Raw genomic sequence first — 17,047 nt, 5'->3', positions numbered from 1 at the left:
ACGAGTCCGCAAACTGACAGTGCGCTGAGCGGAGGCAGGGCATATTCTGTGCGCGTTGTCGAATTGAATCCGAGCATAGAGCGGAGCAGGCGACTTGAAAGCGGATTCGCCCCGGAGTCTGTTGCTATCTGGGTTGATTTGGATGATGTTTTTTTTTTCCCTCACAGTAATGTCACAGCTTACAGACGCTCTCAACGCAAAAGCCTACTCGCGCTCGTGATTCTTTAGCTCCGCCCACACGTCATGCCTCCAGCCGCTCGTGTTTTTCCGAAAAAAAAAAAAAAAAAAAAAAATACGGTACAGACTATCTTTTTCTTGTAAATATAATAAAACTAAAGACTTTTTGGAGATATGAAGGATGCAGTACTACTCTATAGGTACTCAAGATTAACAGGAGATTGAGTGAAAATGAGCATTTCAACCCCCCTTTAAAAGAATGTATAAATGTTAGAATCACAATAAATGCATACATGTACAAGTCAACAACACATGAAACAAAGCTTCATTCAAACTTACTGTTCTAACAATCATGTATTTACAGATGGTGAACCCCACATCTAACTATCATCTCAACACAGCTGTGCCAATTCTGCTGCTGCGCTGTGCTTCACGGTCTCACTCTTCTCAAAGGGAATGTTGTTGAGCAACAGGATGAGGAAGACCATGATGTCGGCTCTCTGAACCACACAACCTTGAAGCGAGAGCAGAAGAACACGTGCAGGACAATCTGATTGCTGTGTCTGCTCCAAACAATCGTGTGCCTGCTCTCCATGAGCACCACTACCTTTAAAACATTTACACATAGTTTACAAGTACATGCATTAAGTTATTATTTTTGTAGTGGGCTAAACTACTGAACTGGTTCAAAACCAGCAGTATGTCTGTGAGCACAGCTCTTTTCTCAAGGTGGATCAGAGGATTGTAGGCCCCTGTAACAAGAGTACTGTCAATGACTTTAGATAAAAACTCCATCTCATTTTTTGATGATGCTTTTGAAGCTTCTGAAAGTCAGCTTTCATTGTATAAACAGAAACCAGCAGAACAAACTTTACCAAAGTCACATCCTCAGTGTCTTTTGGTCTTTCTCTAGATGCTCTCGCTGCTCGGGCCACCGATGAGGAAGAGACCACAGCAGCATCTGGTCCTGATGAGACCGTAAGAGCTGGAGTGATGGAGCATCTCATCCATGTCTCTGGACCATTTCCGGATGCTGCAGTGGACTTCTCCATCCTCAGTGCACACACCAGTCTGCAGACATTTTCATAACCTACACAAATACACACACACACACACACACAATACAAAAAAGTCATTACTTTATTCTTTAGTTTCAGGTATTTCCTTTTTTCCCCTTTCCTTGCAGGTCCTGCTCCACCACAGAAGATCTGCAGGAAATGCACAGAAATCAACAATAAGAAAAGTGCTGTTATAATTCTTTGAAATTGCACTAATTAAAATATTTCATTTATTTTTGTAGTGTACTTACACAAATCCTTTGATGGCAGCATTCCTTCATCAGTCACTCTACAGCAGATAAACATAATCTGTTCCTGTAACATCCAGACAAGAGTCAGTCTCCTCTGTGATTTTTTCTGTGATATACTGCATCTGCATGTTGAGTTAGTAAATTATGTAACTCGCTTTTTATCCAACACCAAATGGACAAATGGACAAATAAAATAGATAACCTGTGTTTAGTTACTGTATGTAGATTTGTTTGATTACATGACTTACACTCATCTAAAACAGTGTTGACAACAGCGAGTGAACTCAGATGCCTGTTTCATGTCTGTTAAATGTGCTCACCCGCAATACTTATCAAAGACTATCCTGTCAGATGATAGACATGTGGAAATAGTCTTCAAGATGTATATACGATTAATGTAAATCCACTTTTGAGTCGTGTACTTAATGGAGCTCCCCTGTTAGTTATTCATTATAAAACGTGTTTTTACAGCAGATTAAGCCTGGATCAGGCCATGGCTCAATTAGTCTTGCCTGAGAAACTGGAGGATAGACAGGGTTTAGATTAATCCTGGATCAGGCCATGGCTCAATTAGTCTTGCCTGAGAAACTGGAGGATAGCGTCTTTACACCTTTTGCATATATGTTGCTGACTTTACACCTTAGATTTAATAGAATATTAACTCCAAAATCAATACCACTGTATGAAATAACTTGTACTCTTAAATTTAAATAATTATTTAGTGAAAAAAAATATATTCTCACTATTGTAACTCACAGAAAGCCGTCATATTCATCTTCTTTCCAGTTTAACGGCAGTTGGCATCCAGCTTATGTGACGACTGGGTGAAGGAGGAATGGGAAAAAGATGCGAGTTAACAATTTATTAAAGATGAGACACACAAACAAAAGTTCAGTACAAGTCTGGGAAGACGACAATCCAAGATGGTGGGGATATGGTGAGTAATCCAGGTGAAGATGGTGAGATGTCAGCGGGTAAGGATGGCACTAGAAGTGCGGGGAATAGAGCCGAAGGTAAGTCTGGTGCTGAGTGATAGTGCGGAGAGTGGATAAGGTTCCGGGGAAGACACAGACATCCAATCGCATACAACACTGAAGCAAACAGACAAGGTAGAGACATTAAACAATGATCTCACAAACACAAGATGTGAGACAAGCCAATATATAGGGGATGAGTAATGAGTGACAGCTGCTGCTGATGACAATTAACGGAGATGCCCACAAACTAATCAGTGCAGACACGAAACACACAGACTTCACCACAAAGTGCAAACACCCTGAGATCACGGTTTACCAACCGTGACAGTACCCTCCTCTTGGAGTTCCCAGAAGGGCCTACCTGCTGAGAGTGATCCAATATGTCCCTAGCAGGTACCCAACTCCTCTCCTCCGGACCTTAACCTTCCCAGTCCACCAGGTACTGGAATCATCGTCCCCTCCGTCTCGAGTCCAGAATACGATTTACCGAATAAGTCGGTTCACCATCTACGAGAGGCGGCGGCGGGGGAACCGGAGTAGGCGGATTAATATGTGCATAAAATACGGGTTTAATTTTGGACACATGAAAGGCGGGGTGTATCCTCTTGTACGCAAGAGGTAGTTTAAGGTGGACTGACACCGGACTGATGATCTTGGTGATAGTAAACGGGGCGATATATTTGGGAGCTAATTTATTAGAAACGACACAGAGGAATGTTACTGATAGAAAGCCACACCTTTTGACCCACGACGTAAACGGGAGGCTTTGACCGGTGGCGATTGGCCTTAGCCTTAGTGAGCTCCCTCATCCGGAGCAGAGTCTCATGGGCTCTGGTCCAGGTGCGGTGGCACCTCTGGCCAAACACGTGAGTGGAGGGGACCGCAACTTCAGATTCCAGACTGGGAAAGACTGGTGGCTGGTACCCTACACTACACTGAAATGGAGAAAGGCCTGTAGCTGACACTGGCAACGAATTGTGGGCATACTCCACCATAGAGAGTTGTTGGCTCCAGGAAGAAGGATTCTTGGAGACTAAACATTGCAACGTCCTCTCTAAATCTTGGTTGGCTCGCTCAGATTGTCCGTTACTTTGGGGATGATAACCCGAAGACAAGCTAACTGACGATCCTAACAATTTGCAAAACTCTTTCCAAAATTTGAATATGAACTGAGATCCCCTGTCAGAAACCATGTCTACCGGGAGGCCATGAAGCTAAAAGACGTGATCTAGGACAGTGACCGCTGTCTCCTTGGCTGTAGGTCATTTGGGCAAGGGAATGAAATGTGCCGCCTTCGAGAACCGGTCCACTACGGTCAAAATGACCGTCATGCCATTAGAGGGCGGGAGGGCGGTAACAAAATCTAGAGCGATGTGGGACCAGGGTCTCGAAGGGACAGACAGCGGTTGAAGAAGCCCATCAGGAGGTCGGTTAGATGACTTATCACTGGCGCAAACTGAGCAAGCCAAAACAATATCGCGGACGTCACAAGCCATACGTGGCCACCAGAATTGTTGTCTAACCAACCCATTAGTTCTACTCATCCCTGGGTGACAAGCTACATTAGAACAGTGACCCCACTGGACAACCTCGGACCTTTACTCCTCTGGCACAAATAAAAGGTTCGGTGGACAACCGGACGGAGGCGTTACCCCTTGTACACTCGGGAGTCACCGGGCGGGCGGAGGGCGTGATAAAGAGTTGGGTTTGACATTCTTGGAACCCGGGAGGTACGATCAAGTAAACTCAAAATGACCGAAAAAAAGTCTGGGGATTGACAAATCTATCACAGCCTTAACCTTGTCAGGGTCCATACGTATTCCCTATCATATCCTAGGAAGGGAACAGACTGTGCATGGAATACGCATTTTTCCACCTTGACAAAAAGCCCATTCTCAAGTAACCTCTGGAGCACTCGTCTGACATGTTGAACGTGTTCCTGGAGAGATGAAGAAAAGATCAGTATGTCATCCAGGTAAACATATATAAACTAATCTACCATATCTCTCAACAAGTCATTAACCAGTGCTTGGAAAACTCTGGGCGAGTTGGAGAGCCCGAACGGCATCACCAAGTATTCAAAGTGCCCTCTAGGGGTATTAAAGGCGGTTTTCCATGCATCCCCCTTCCTCATGCGGACCAAATGATAAGCATTATGTAAATCCAGTTTTGTGAATATTGATGCTCCCTGAAACCTCTCGAAAGCTGAAGACATGAATACGAAGGATAGGTGTTCTTTATCGTGATGTTGTTCAGCTCTCGGTAATCAATGCAAGGTCGCAGGGAACCATCCTTCTTACCCACAAAAAAGAATCCCGCCCCCGCTGGAGAAGAGGAAGGATGGATGAACCCAGATGCTAAGGAATCAGAAATGTATTTCTCCATGGCGTCCCTCTCAGGAATAGAAAGAGAGTATAACTTGCCCTTAGGCGGAGACTTACCTGACACTAAATCTATAGCACAGTCGTAGGGACGATGTGGAGGAAGAGAAGCAGCACAGGACTTACTGAACACTTCTTTCAGGTCCAGATACTCTATGCGCACGTTTGGCAAAACCATGTTCTCCTTCCGAAAGACAGAAACAGGGACAACAGGACAAGCAGAAACCAGACAAGACTCATGACAACTTTCACTCCACAATGTGACAGTGTAAGAACCCCATTCCACTCGTGGATTATGTTTGGTTAACCAGGGGTGACCTAACACAATGGGAGCAACAGGGGAGTCCATGAGAACAAAGGATATGGTTTCGTGATGGTTTCCAGACGTGAGCAGTGTGATGGGTTCGGTATGGTGAGTGACATGAGGCAGTTCCTGGCCGTTGAGTGCAGTGACATGGATGGGGAGAGACACAGGAAGGACAGGAATGTTCAAGTAATTTGCAAGTGAAGAATCAATGAAATTACCTTCGGCTCGGAAGTCCAGAAGGGCGTGACATTCATGATATTGATTCCTCAATCGCAGTTTCACCGGAAGGAGGGTCGATGATGTAGATGAGGACTTCCCAGCAGAGATCCCACCAGATAGCAGCCTCAAATTTACTACCGGGCTGGCTCTTTTACCGGGCATGAGTAGGTGTTATGGGCTGAGCCTCCACAGTATAAACACAGTCCTTGGGACCTCCGCCATTCCCTCTCCCTTCGGGACAGCCGAGCTCTCCCCACCTGCATGGGCTCGTGGTCGTCGATGGGACCGACCGTGTTCTCTCGACTCAAGCGCCCCCTGGCAGGAGAGATGGTAGGATGTGTAGGACTGGGCTGGCGACCCAGGTGGTTAATCCGTGTGTCCACTCGTAGAGTCAAGTCGATGAGTCCGTTGAGTCTGGGGGGCAGCTCGAGGAGGTAGATTTCCTTCTGAACACTGTCGGATAACCCATTCAGGAATCGATCCCACTGCGCGGCCTCATTCCACTGGCACGTGGCCGCCAGGGTGCGGAACTCGATGGAATAATCAGTCACTGACTATGAGCCTTGACGGAGTTCAGAGAGTTGATGAGCGGCTTCCCTGCCGGCTGCGGCACAGTCGAATACCCATCTCATTTCCTCTGAGAGGGTGTGGAACGAGGCACAACATGGATGTTGATTCTCCCACACCGCCATCCCCCATATGGCGGCCTTGCCCGACAGTAACGTGATGGTGAATGCCACCTTTGATTCCTCGGTGGCAAAGGTGCGGGGCTGTAGAGCAAAATGCATTGAACACTTGGTTAAGAAAGCGCTTGGACAGCGCGTCCGGTGTTCGAGATGCTCTCCTGCTGCTGATACATTCGTTTGACGCTGTGGTGCATGAAGTCCGTGAGGGTGTTGGTGCTCTAACCTGATTTTACCAAGTGAGACATGTTCCTGGGACAACATCGTTGTTGACCCTGGAACAACATTGTGATTAACCAATCAGATTTGAAGAACCAGTTTATAGATTTTGTGAAGTTTATGCTTAAAATCAGTGTTTGGTGCTTGTACATCAGTGTCATTCATCTATCATTTCCTCTGATTTTAGGGATTACTCATGGTTAAGGTTAGGTTTAGGTGTAGGGATATGGTTAAGAATATATTTTTGGAGTAAAATGTTGTTCCAGGGTCAACAAAATATGTTGACCTAGGAACACATCGGACTTGGCAAAATCAGGACGTGCGGTGTTGGTGCTCGCTGCTTTCATGGTGGTGAGCATGCAACACCCTACAACACTGAAGCAAACAGACAAGGTAGGGACATTAAACAATGATCTTACAAACACAAGACGTGAGATAAGCCAATAAATAGGGGATGAGTAATGAGTGACAGCTGCTGCTGATGACAATTAACTGAGACGCCCACAAACTAATCAGTGCAGACGCGAAACACACAGACTTCACCACAAAGTGCAAACATTGTAGTTTTTTCATCAAGTGAGTCTTCCTCAAAAGTGTCCCAATTTGTCCAGTCAAAACAAGCTTTCAATTGTTGTATACTTTCATTCATCCACAATCTTACCAATTTCTTATCTGGTTTGCTTTTTTTCAGTTTCAGTTTCAGCCTGTACAAAGGAATCATATGTACTACATTTTGGTCAGAGTTTAGAATTGGGGACATACTCCTTGACACATAATTATGAACATTTACATGACATTTATGAAGAATATTTTTATTTCTTGTTTGAGTCTTTACATACTTTTCAAATCCTGCCAACCAGGTCTCCAATTTGCATTTGTTTAAATCACCCAGCACGATCATCAGGTGCATCTGAGTAACTGAGCTGTCGTTTGTGAACATAGTCCTCAATCAGACTGGCTGCATGAAATTTTTCCAGATCTCTGGACAGGGATGAAATATTGTCCCCTGCACTTGAAAGGAGAAGATCTCTCCAGATTGGGATTTTCCAGGAGATGTCATCCAGGAGGGACATTAGGTCCAGAAACCAAACATGGGCCAGCCAGAATGGAGCCACTAAGAGAAGGTGAACTCAATGCTGGTGATCCTTTGTTAAAACTGCCACAGCCCACCGTAGTGTTGGTTGACATAGGAAAATACCAAAGTGCTGTCTGTCCTGACCAACATGTGGTAGTCCCTTAGCTGTGGGATGACATGTTTAGGGGCTAAAAACACTGCCTTCCTCTTAAAGCAATTTATGTACCATGAAAGATGAGGACTCTTCTAATACCAGACCTCTGTTGAGGATCCTTGGCTTTTGTCTAAGGCATGGAGGACATAGTTCTCTGCACATGAATCTTATAATCTGGTTGGCATGATTCAGAGGCTGAGAACTTCTTCACTTGAGCCAGAACTGAAAAGTTCTTATGTTGAGCGCTAGGCTGAAAGGAAGAACTCGATATTGGTAAGCCTCTCCCGAAAGCAACCCTGAGAAAATTTCTGTGTTATGGCAGAATGTCCGTGTAAAAGTAGGCCCCCTTTAAGCACTGCATGACTCTTCAGTGTCCCTGACGAAAGACTAGAATTGTGAAACAATCGTGGCAATTTCTGTGATCGTGGCTCGTATTTAATGGTCATATGTCATGCAGTGAGACAGGTTTAAAAGACTATCTAATTATCTGTATGTAGTCTTTTGTTAATTTGTAGCATTTACCAACAAGTTACTCTGCCAGAATGATAGTTCATGATTTCATATTTAGAAGAATATATTTCAACAAAAATCACACACATTTTATTAATATACATATCTATGCTTCAGCATTCCACCCTGCTTCTTGCAGGACATGTGAACGTGAAAAAAAGCTTAATGTGGCTTAAAGTACAATGACAAATTCAGGATACAATATTATTGATCATACATACAGGCAGTGTTGGGCAAGCTACTTGGAAAATATAGTGAGCTAAGCTACCAGTTACTCTACAGTAAATGAAGCTTCACTACACTGAAGCTACCCCCCTGGGAAATGTAGCAAGCTAAGCTACATCAACAGTAGCTTGCTACATCTAAACTACTTTTAAAATTACAGTTTTATGTTGAACACGTTTTATTACAAGTCAATGCTATCTCAGTGCTTAAAACTATCAGTCAAACAGATAGGCAGGTGTAATTGTTTAGTTTAATAGTTTTTTGTGTTCCTTACCAATTTGGCAACAAAAACAATCAAAATACATGTAATTAACAATGTGCGCACAAGTAAGTGTATGCACCTGTTGCATGGGCATGCTTAATATACTGTAGGGCTTTGCAGAAAAAAATGCAAGACCTCTAAACAGTAAAAAAAAAAATGGCCAGACTCGCCCTTATGAAACAAAAATATATTGCAGAATATTGGAAAATATCATGTAATATATTAGGCATATATTCTTATATATATTTATTTTTTTCCAATATATTGCAATATATTGAAAGCGGCAATCATTTGTATATTTTGCAATATATTATATAATATATGTGTCATCAATATATTATTAAATGTATTCAAATATATAAAATATTAGAAATAAAGAGGAAAATAATATATTACAATATATAACAATATATTTTAAGAAATATATTGGTAAATATATTTTCCTTTCGTAAGGGGGACCCTGATCATTTTTACAAGCAGCTTCTGAAAACATATTTTCTCTCTGTTATCTTGGTCAGTGTCATATACTTGTCGAGGTACGGCCACGGCGTCTCACTCCTCGGGATTAACTGTTCTCCGACCTCATCCTATGCCATCATTTCATCAAATAATTTTTTGCGTGACTGGCCAAGGAGTGGTACCATCCAGAGCAGAAGGCGGTAATGCATCATAAAGATGGTTGGTTGCTATCCACCGTAAACACGAACAAGATGAAGTAGCGCCGTCGCGTTACTACTGATCCAGGATCAGCGATCTTACCAGTTGTATTTCCCGATTTGAGTTTGAGCTTCAGAAATGCTTGCGAAAATGTAGCTTGTGTGGAAGCTACTATGGGATTATTTTCCTGCCAAATGTATTACAGTCACAGATCGAAAAATAATAAGCATAAATAAAAGATTTAAAAACACGTGTAAAATAATAACGCACAAAACCGAAAAACAAATGCAATTTTTTTTTTTAAATAACAAAAAGCACAGTCATGGATCGAAAAATAATAAGCGTAAATCAAAAATGTAAACGCAATTAAAATTATATTGCACAAAACTGAAACATGAATTCAACATTTTCCAAATCTCAAACAAAATCAGGTTTCCTGATCATATGTTATTTTTTTTGTGTGCTTGTGTTTTTTCCCCCTTTGCTTTTGTTTCCACATTGTGCGCTTGCATTTCTAAAAGTTGCAGTTTGAGTTTCATATAAATCAGGGGAGGCTTCAGCGTCACCATTGGCCACAAGTTCTAGATTGACAGCTGCGCCTCTAGCCAATCAGTTCAAGGTGGAGTTGACGTCACTCCAATGCGACTCGTGGCAGCTGTGGCAGGTGTGTGTGTGTGAAGTAGAGGGTGATAGTGACACAGGAGTGTTTTCAAATCTCTCCCGTCCCCCTCCTGCAAAAAAAGATCCCTTCCCATCCCAATCCCACGAAAAAAAACTGGGGGGAAATCCCGTCCCATTTGCTGTAATGACACGATCTCTCCCATGTTGTATTTATTTATTTTTTTTCTGCCGGAATATGTCAGTTACAGTGAAAAAATACAACACAGATCACAGCATGCCCACTTTAGTTAAATAATATTTTGTTATTTTATTGAACTGAAAGCAGTCTTAAAGTCTTAATTTCACACACGTTTTCTATTTTATTGTAGCCCTCCTGCCGGGTAGTCTCTAAACGTGGCTCACAAGATAGCTATCTGGCTAAGGGATCTTTACTTTATCCGCTACCCCAGTAAAGGCACACTTCTCTTACAGTTACAGTACCAATATAACCCAGATCTCAGATCTTAACCTATGTTTTCTATTTGGAACTAAATAAAAATGTGTTTACACTTAACTATGGAAATACAAATATTTCACAGGAAAAATTAAATAGCAAGTGTTTTTTTTTTTTCCACCAGAAATCACACAAAATTATACCAGATCAATAAACATATATTTATTTATTTTCCTCTGAACTATTTTTGTCTTTGTGTGATTTTTCTCTTCTTGAATGATCAAATTCACAAAGTCACAAAATCAACAGCAATAAATTCAAATAATCACTGTTCCCCCAAAACAAAACAAAAATACAATGAATAAGGTAACACTTTGAATTTTACCCAGCTGGGATTTTCAGTACACCGATGGCGCGCTAGTTGGAGCTCTTTTGATGCAAAACCAATGTACTCACGAATCCAGGAAACACAAAATTCCAATTTCAGAATAGAAACCTCTAATCTTCACTTCCTGACGAGATGATAAACAGCAACCCCGTCGTGTCCCGTGACGACGTTGAGTGGATGTCGATTAACTCTTGAGATGGATCCGCTACAGTCCATGCAGTGCTCCAAATCTTGACTCGACGGTCTCTGTTTCTTAACGAAAATATGCACGCACTTGCCTCCTAACTACGCACACAACGGTGATACTTTTTTTTTTCTCCACTGAACTAATAAAATAAAACACGAGTATATTCTTCCGGATTTCAACCAAATTAACCTAATTTATTATAACTGCATCACTGAACTTGAGAAATGAAACACGGGATTATTCTTCCGGATGAATTCTCACTCTAATAAAACAAATAAACGGAATAAAAAAACTTTGATTCTCTCACGTGCTATGCTCGTGCATAAATTTGACTCACACAGAGTTGAAGTGTGCAGCCTCTTTCCAAACTCCCTCAAAATGTTCTTGCGTGCTGCCAGCTGCAAACCTGATGCGTGACACAGTCACACAAGCAACTCACGCAACTTTAGTCACTGGCCTGCCACTCCAAATGTCCGTGAGCGTTGACTCACTGCCAGCTTTTTTTCCGCTGCCAACACTCCTTCCCCTCCCACGAGCTTCCTCTCGTTCTCCTCCGCGACCCCTCCCCTCTTGAACTTGAGAGGTCAAAGTCCACAGTTCTCAACGCAAATATGACGTTCTCAAGAAAACAGTCCTTGTATGACTTTTTTTTTTCACATATGCACATTTTAAACCTTTCAGAAACATTATATATAAAAATACATTATATATAAAAAAAAACAAAATCCATCAAACATTTGTTTGCATATGAATGCACACCAATAAAAATGTGACATACAAATTATGACATTCTCTTGTCTCTTCTTTTTTTTCTACTACAGTTTTACTTTTGAAACTCAAACATTTTCAGGGCTCTACATTCTCCCCCCACCAAGAATCATTATGTCCTCATAACGAGAGAAACAAAGGAATCACATACAGTCCCTTCAGTAACTTTTTTTTTCACATTTCAATATCTCAACTCTTTTCCCAGACAGTTTGAGACACTTATACACTTTTCAATTGAATGAGCAAGATAATGTCACAATAGATCCATGTCTATACTGAAGGAAATCACTCACATTAGCGTCTAGTAGGAAAATCAACTGAACAGGTACTCAACCTTCTCGCGGGTACTTTCAACCATAAAAAGACAGTAGAACAGTATCTAACAGGATTTACGACTTTAGTTTGAGAAACGGCAGGCTCAAATTTTGGCTCCCCAAGAGTATCATATGTAAACCTCTTTGGCACAATTCTCTCTCTATGAGACCTTCTGTAATCTTCAGTTACATCAGCAGAGATACCTTGCGTTACATTCTCATCTGAGTGGTCTTGACCCTCACTTGAAACATTATCACAGAGGTCTGATACTCGGCTCACATTTTGCAAGTTGCCCGAATCACTTTCTGGTAGCAGTCTTGAAACAGACTCTACAGGTTCATTTGGCTCAACTCCTTCATCAGAGTGCTTAGAAACATCCTCAGAAACAACCTGTTCAACATTCTCATGAACAGTGTTATCAGAAACCACAGCATCACTCTGAGAAGTGTCCCTTCTCTTAGGGGTCAAAGGATGATTTTCAGGTACATAATACCACACCCCATACATTCCATCCTCACTCTCTGAACTTTCATCAGCATATTGAGCATCTCTGGTTTCTGCTTCTTGCCTTACAGGAGCATCTTCCACAACATGCTCTGGACTCTGATTCTTTTCAGCATTCTTCCTTTTCCTCAGAACTCTCTTTCTGGGTTTCGGGACACTGTCAGGAACTTGTTGCTGCCTCAACCCTTGACCAATAGGAAGAATGTGATTCCTATGCAGGATCTTGACAGGTCCAGTTCCACTCTCTGGCTTAAGCCGAAACACAGGTAAGTTTGGCTTTTGACTCTGGACAATGTAAGGCTCAGCACTCCATCTGTCTGCCAACTTGTGCTTCCCTTGCAATCCAAGATTCCTGATCAGGACTCTATCTCCCGAAACAAGGTGAGAGTAATGCAGTCTCTGATCGTACCTTCTCTTATTTCCTGCATTTTTCTTTCCAGCTTTTTCCTCCGCCAGCTCGTACGCAGACTTCAACTCTCTTTGCATGGTCTGCACAAAGCGCTGGTAAGACTTAGTGGAAGTTCCATCACTAGACACACCAAAACTCAGGTCTATGGGCAATCTGGCTTCCCTTCCGAACATAAGGAAGTAAGGGGAGTATCCTGTGGCTTCGTTCACACTGCTATTGTACACATGTACAAGATGTCCAATGTGACAGCTCCACTGCTGTTTCTGCCTCGAATCCAGGGTCCCCAACATATCCAAGAGTGTCCGGTTAAACCGCTCCGGTTGCGGATCACCCTGGGGATGGTACGGTGTTGTCCGGGATTTCTCCACTCCTAACAAGTCAAACAACTCATGGATGAGCCTGCTCTCGAAATCCCGTCCCTGGTCCGAATGCATCCGTCTAGGCAGTCCATAGTGAACAAAGTATTTCTCCCACAGGACCTTTGCAACTGTGGACGCCTTCTGATCCTTAGTCGGAAACGCCTGTGCATACCTGGTGTAGTGGTCTGTGATGACAAGGACATTACAGATGTTCTTGGAGTCAGGCTCTATGGATAGAAAATCCATACACACAAGATCCATTGGTCCATTACTAGATAAGTGTGACAATGGTGCTACTCTCTTTGGCAGAGTCTTCCTCTGGACACATCTGGCACATGTTTGGCAGTACTTCTCCACCTCAATCTTCATTCGTGGCCAGTAAAATCTCTCTCTCACCAAGCCATAAGTCTTATCAAATCCCAGGTGTCCAGAATCATCATGCAGCGACCTGAGAACTACGTCATGAAACTTCCTGGGCAGGCACAACTGCTCACGACGAGGTTTGTCTGGGCTTTTTGTGCACCGAAACATCACTCCATTCTCCAGCACTAATCTGTCCCCCTCTCTCATTATTAATGGAAGGTCCTTGTGAGCTTCTTTGTTGACCTTGGACAGATCTCCTCCTTTCAGTGCTCTCCATATCTCTCCCAGACAAAGATCCTCCTGCTGAGCATGTGACAGATCCACGGAACTCAGTTTTGGAATCGTGGAAGTATCCAGAGTGGCTAAGTTACAGTAAGCTCTGGGGACTGCTTCAGGAGTTCCTCCCAATGATATGATAATCCCGCTAGCAGTTGCGAAGCAGCTGGACCTGTCTTGCCCTCTCAGGTTACACAGGGATCTCACTCCAGAGGATGATATATTAGTCCACTCCTGGTCCTTTATGCTCCTATGAGGACGACGAGACAAAGCATCGGCATCAACATTTTGTCTCCCAGGCCTGTACTTGAGACTGAAGTCATAAGCAGAGAGAGCCGCCAGCCACCTATGTCCTGCAGCATCCAATTTGGCTGTGGTTAAAACATAAGTTAGTGGGTTGTTGTCTGTCTGCACTTCAAACTTTACTCCGTACAGGTAATCATGTAGCTTGTCCACAACAGCCCACTTTAAAGCCAAGAACTCAAGTTTGTGAACTGGGTAGTTCCTTTCAGAAGGCGTCAAGCTCCTGCTGACAAAAGCTACAGGTTTCAATCCCTGTCCTTGGTCCTGATATAGAACCCCGCCCAAACCTTCACAGCAGGCATCAACATGTAGGACGTATGGGAGCTGAGAGTTGGCAAAGGCCAACACAGGAGCCTTGGTAAGTCTCACCTTCAACTCATTGAAAGCAGCTTCACAAGTATCCGTCCATCTACTTCCAAATGGATCCAAAGATTTGTACACAATCCGGTCGGGATTGTCTCCAGCTTTCATTTTCTTCAAGGTCTTGGCCGGAAAACACCCTTTCAGCAACTGATTAAGTGGGTAAGACACTTTAGAATATTCTTTCACGAATCTTCTATAGTACCCACAGAAACCTAAGAAAGAACGTAGCTCTGTCACGTTCTGGGGTCTGGGCCAAGATTTGACAGCTTCAATTTTGGAGGGATCAGTCGAAACACCATCTTGAGACACAATGTGACCAATATAACTGACAGAAGTCTGACAAAAGGTGCACTTGTCCAGGGACAACTTCAACCCTTCGCTCTGTAAGCGGTCCAGCACCTTGAGCAGCCTCTCCTCATGCTCCTCCAAAGTCCGTCCGAAGATAATGAGGTCATCCAAGTAGACCAACACTTCCAACAGGTTCATGTCTCCCACCGTCTTTTCCATCACTCGCTGGAAGGTCGAGGGAGCTCCACAAATCCCCTGTGGCATCCGCTGGAATTGGTAAAATCCCACTGGGCAAATGAAAGCTGTCTTTTCTTGGTCCTCTTCACTCATGGGAATCTGATAATATCCACTTCTAAGGTCCAATACACTGAACCACTGGCTTCCATTTAAGCAGGCCAGAGCATCTTCAATGCGGGGAACGGTGTATTGGTCAGGGATTGTGCGACGATTCAGCGTCCTGTAGTCCACACACATCCTTATCTGTCCGTTCTTTTTCCGGACTACGACAATTGGTGAAGCGTAAGGACTTCTGGAATCAGCAATAATATCAGCCTCCTTCAGCTTCTCCAAGTGTTGCCTAACATCCTCAATGTCGCCTGGTGCAAGCCGTCGTGACCTCTCACGAAAAGGTTTATCCTCTATCAGTCTGATGTGGTGTTGGGTACTCTTTGAACATCCAACATCGAATTCATCGCAAGAGAAAACATCCTTTCTCTCTAACATCTTTTTAGCCAGCCGCTGTTTCCATTCGGTAGACACAGGGGAATCGCCAAAGTTAAATGAATCCTTAGTCAGTTTGGTTTTCCCACTACTCTCTCTGGGCTTAGAGACTGTAGGCACAACATCAACAGGAAACACATGTGCGATAGGCATTCCTCTCTTGATCATCACTGGCCGAGCAGAGACATTCCTGATAGTGACTCCAACTCTTTTTGACTGGACAGCAGTAGCAGACTGCACCTCAGCTTGCACTAGCAGTTCCTCTGGAAGGCAGGACTCTTCTGGCTGATCCACTAACAAAGTTTTAGTAGATAAGGTAACAGGGTTTTTCAGGATTCCAGAAACCCTCACACTCTCTCCTGGAGTCAGCTTCAACGGCTTGCGGCGAGGAAACCAGACAGTACCTCTACTTTCGTCAACATCACACTTGCTGACAGTAATGACCCGTTCATAGGCAGATCTGATCTCAGGATGAACAGTCATGGTATGAAGAAAATCATTTCCCATCCTTTCCTGGCAAACTGCTACCAGCTTCTTTACCACAGACGTGTTTGTTCCCACCAGAATGTTGACATCTCCTTTCATGACAGGGTCAGGACAGACCAACACAAGTGCATCTATGGATTCTGCCACTCCTGCTACAGATCCTGGAAACTCTAGCCTTAAAGCCAAGCAGCCATCATAAGGGTATCTCTGTAAGCTCAATCCCCATATTTCCAAATTTTCTATTGGTGTCAATGGCAGATGCTTCAAGTGTTTCTCATAGAATGATCTGTACAGCAGTGTGACCTGCGATCCACTATCCAGTAAGGCCTTAGTGTAGATACCTTCAACCTGGATGGGAAGGACAGAGCTAGGTCCCACTAACCCGCTCGGAAGGTCTACCAATTCAACTCTGGCTCTTTTGCACTTTGTGGAACGCGTCTTCCTCGGAGCTTCAGGCCGTTCCTCTACTGAGCCCCGGAGGCATTTCCCGACGGCTGTCTCATTTTAATGAGCCGCTGGTTTACTCTCCTGAGGTTTTCTTCTTTTGTACAGTCACGTTTCAGATGACCATCTTCTCCGCATCTGTAACAGAAGATGTTAGCCTTGTTCACTGGTCTGGTGGGTGTTTTACTCTCTGCAGTTGCAGCTAAACTGTGCGTAACTGGACGATCATGAGTGACGGGTTCTTTTGCCACAGCTGATAAGCGAGACACCTCATTCTTCAACCCCCTAATCTCCCTCTTCAGCATTTCAACTTCTGAATTGGCCAGACTGTTGCCAGACGACTCATTCCGTGCAGCCACAGCTACATTTGCCTGGACTGAGCTCCTTTGGTGTAACATACTTTCCTCTTCTCTTACCTCCTTCATTAGCTCATTGAAGGGAGGTGGGGCACACAACTTATGGGTCATCCTCAAACGCATAGCCACCAGGTCACTTGAGAGGGCACCTCTAACTATTTGCTGCATCCGGAGACGATTCATTGCAGGGAACTCAATGCCTCTCTTCCTCAACATACTGTGCAGCATCCTGTCCAACCTCATTATGTAGGCTGAGAGCTTCTCTCCCTCGCTCTGGTAAGTGCTCCGAAATTTTAACATCAAGTCTGC

The sequence above is a fragment of the Carassius gibelio genome, chromosome B22 (assembly GCF_023724105.1).
Source record: "Carassius gibelio isolate Cgi1373 ecotype wild population from Czech Republic chromosome B22, carGib1.2-hapl.c, whole genome shotgun sequence".
Lineage (NCBI taxonomy): Eukaryota > Metazoa > Chordata > Actinopteri > Cypriniformes > Cyprinidae > Carassius > Carassius gibelio.
Note: the sequence above shows the minus strand (reverse complement) of the source record.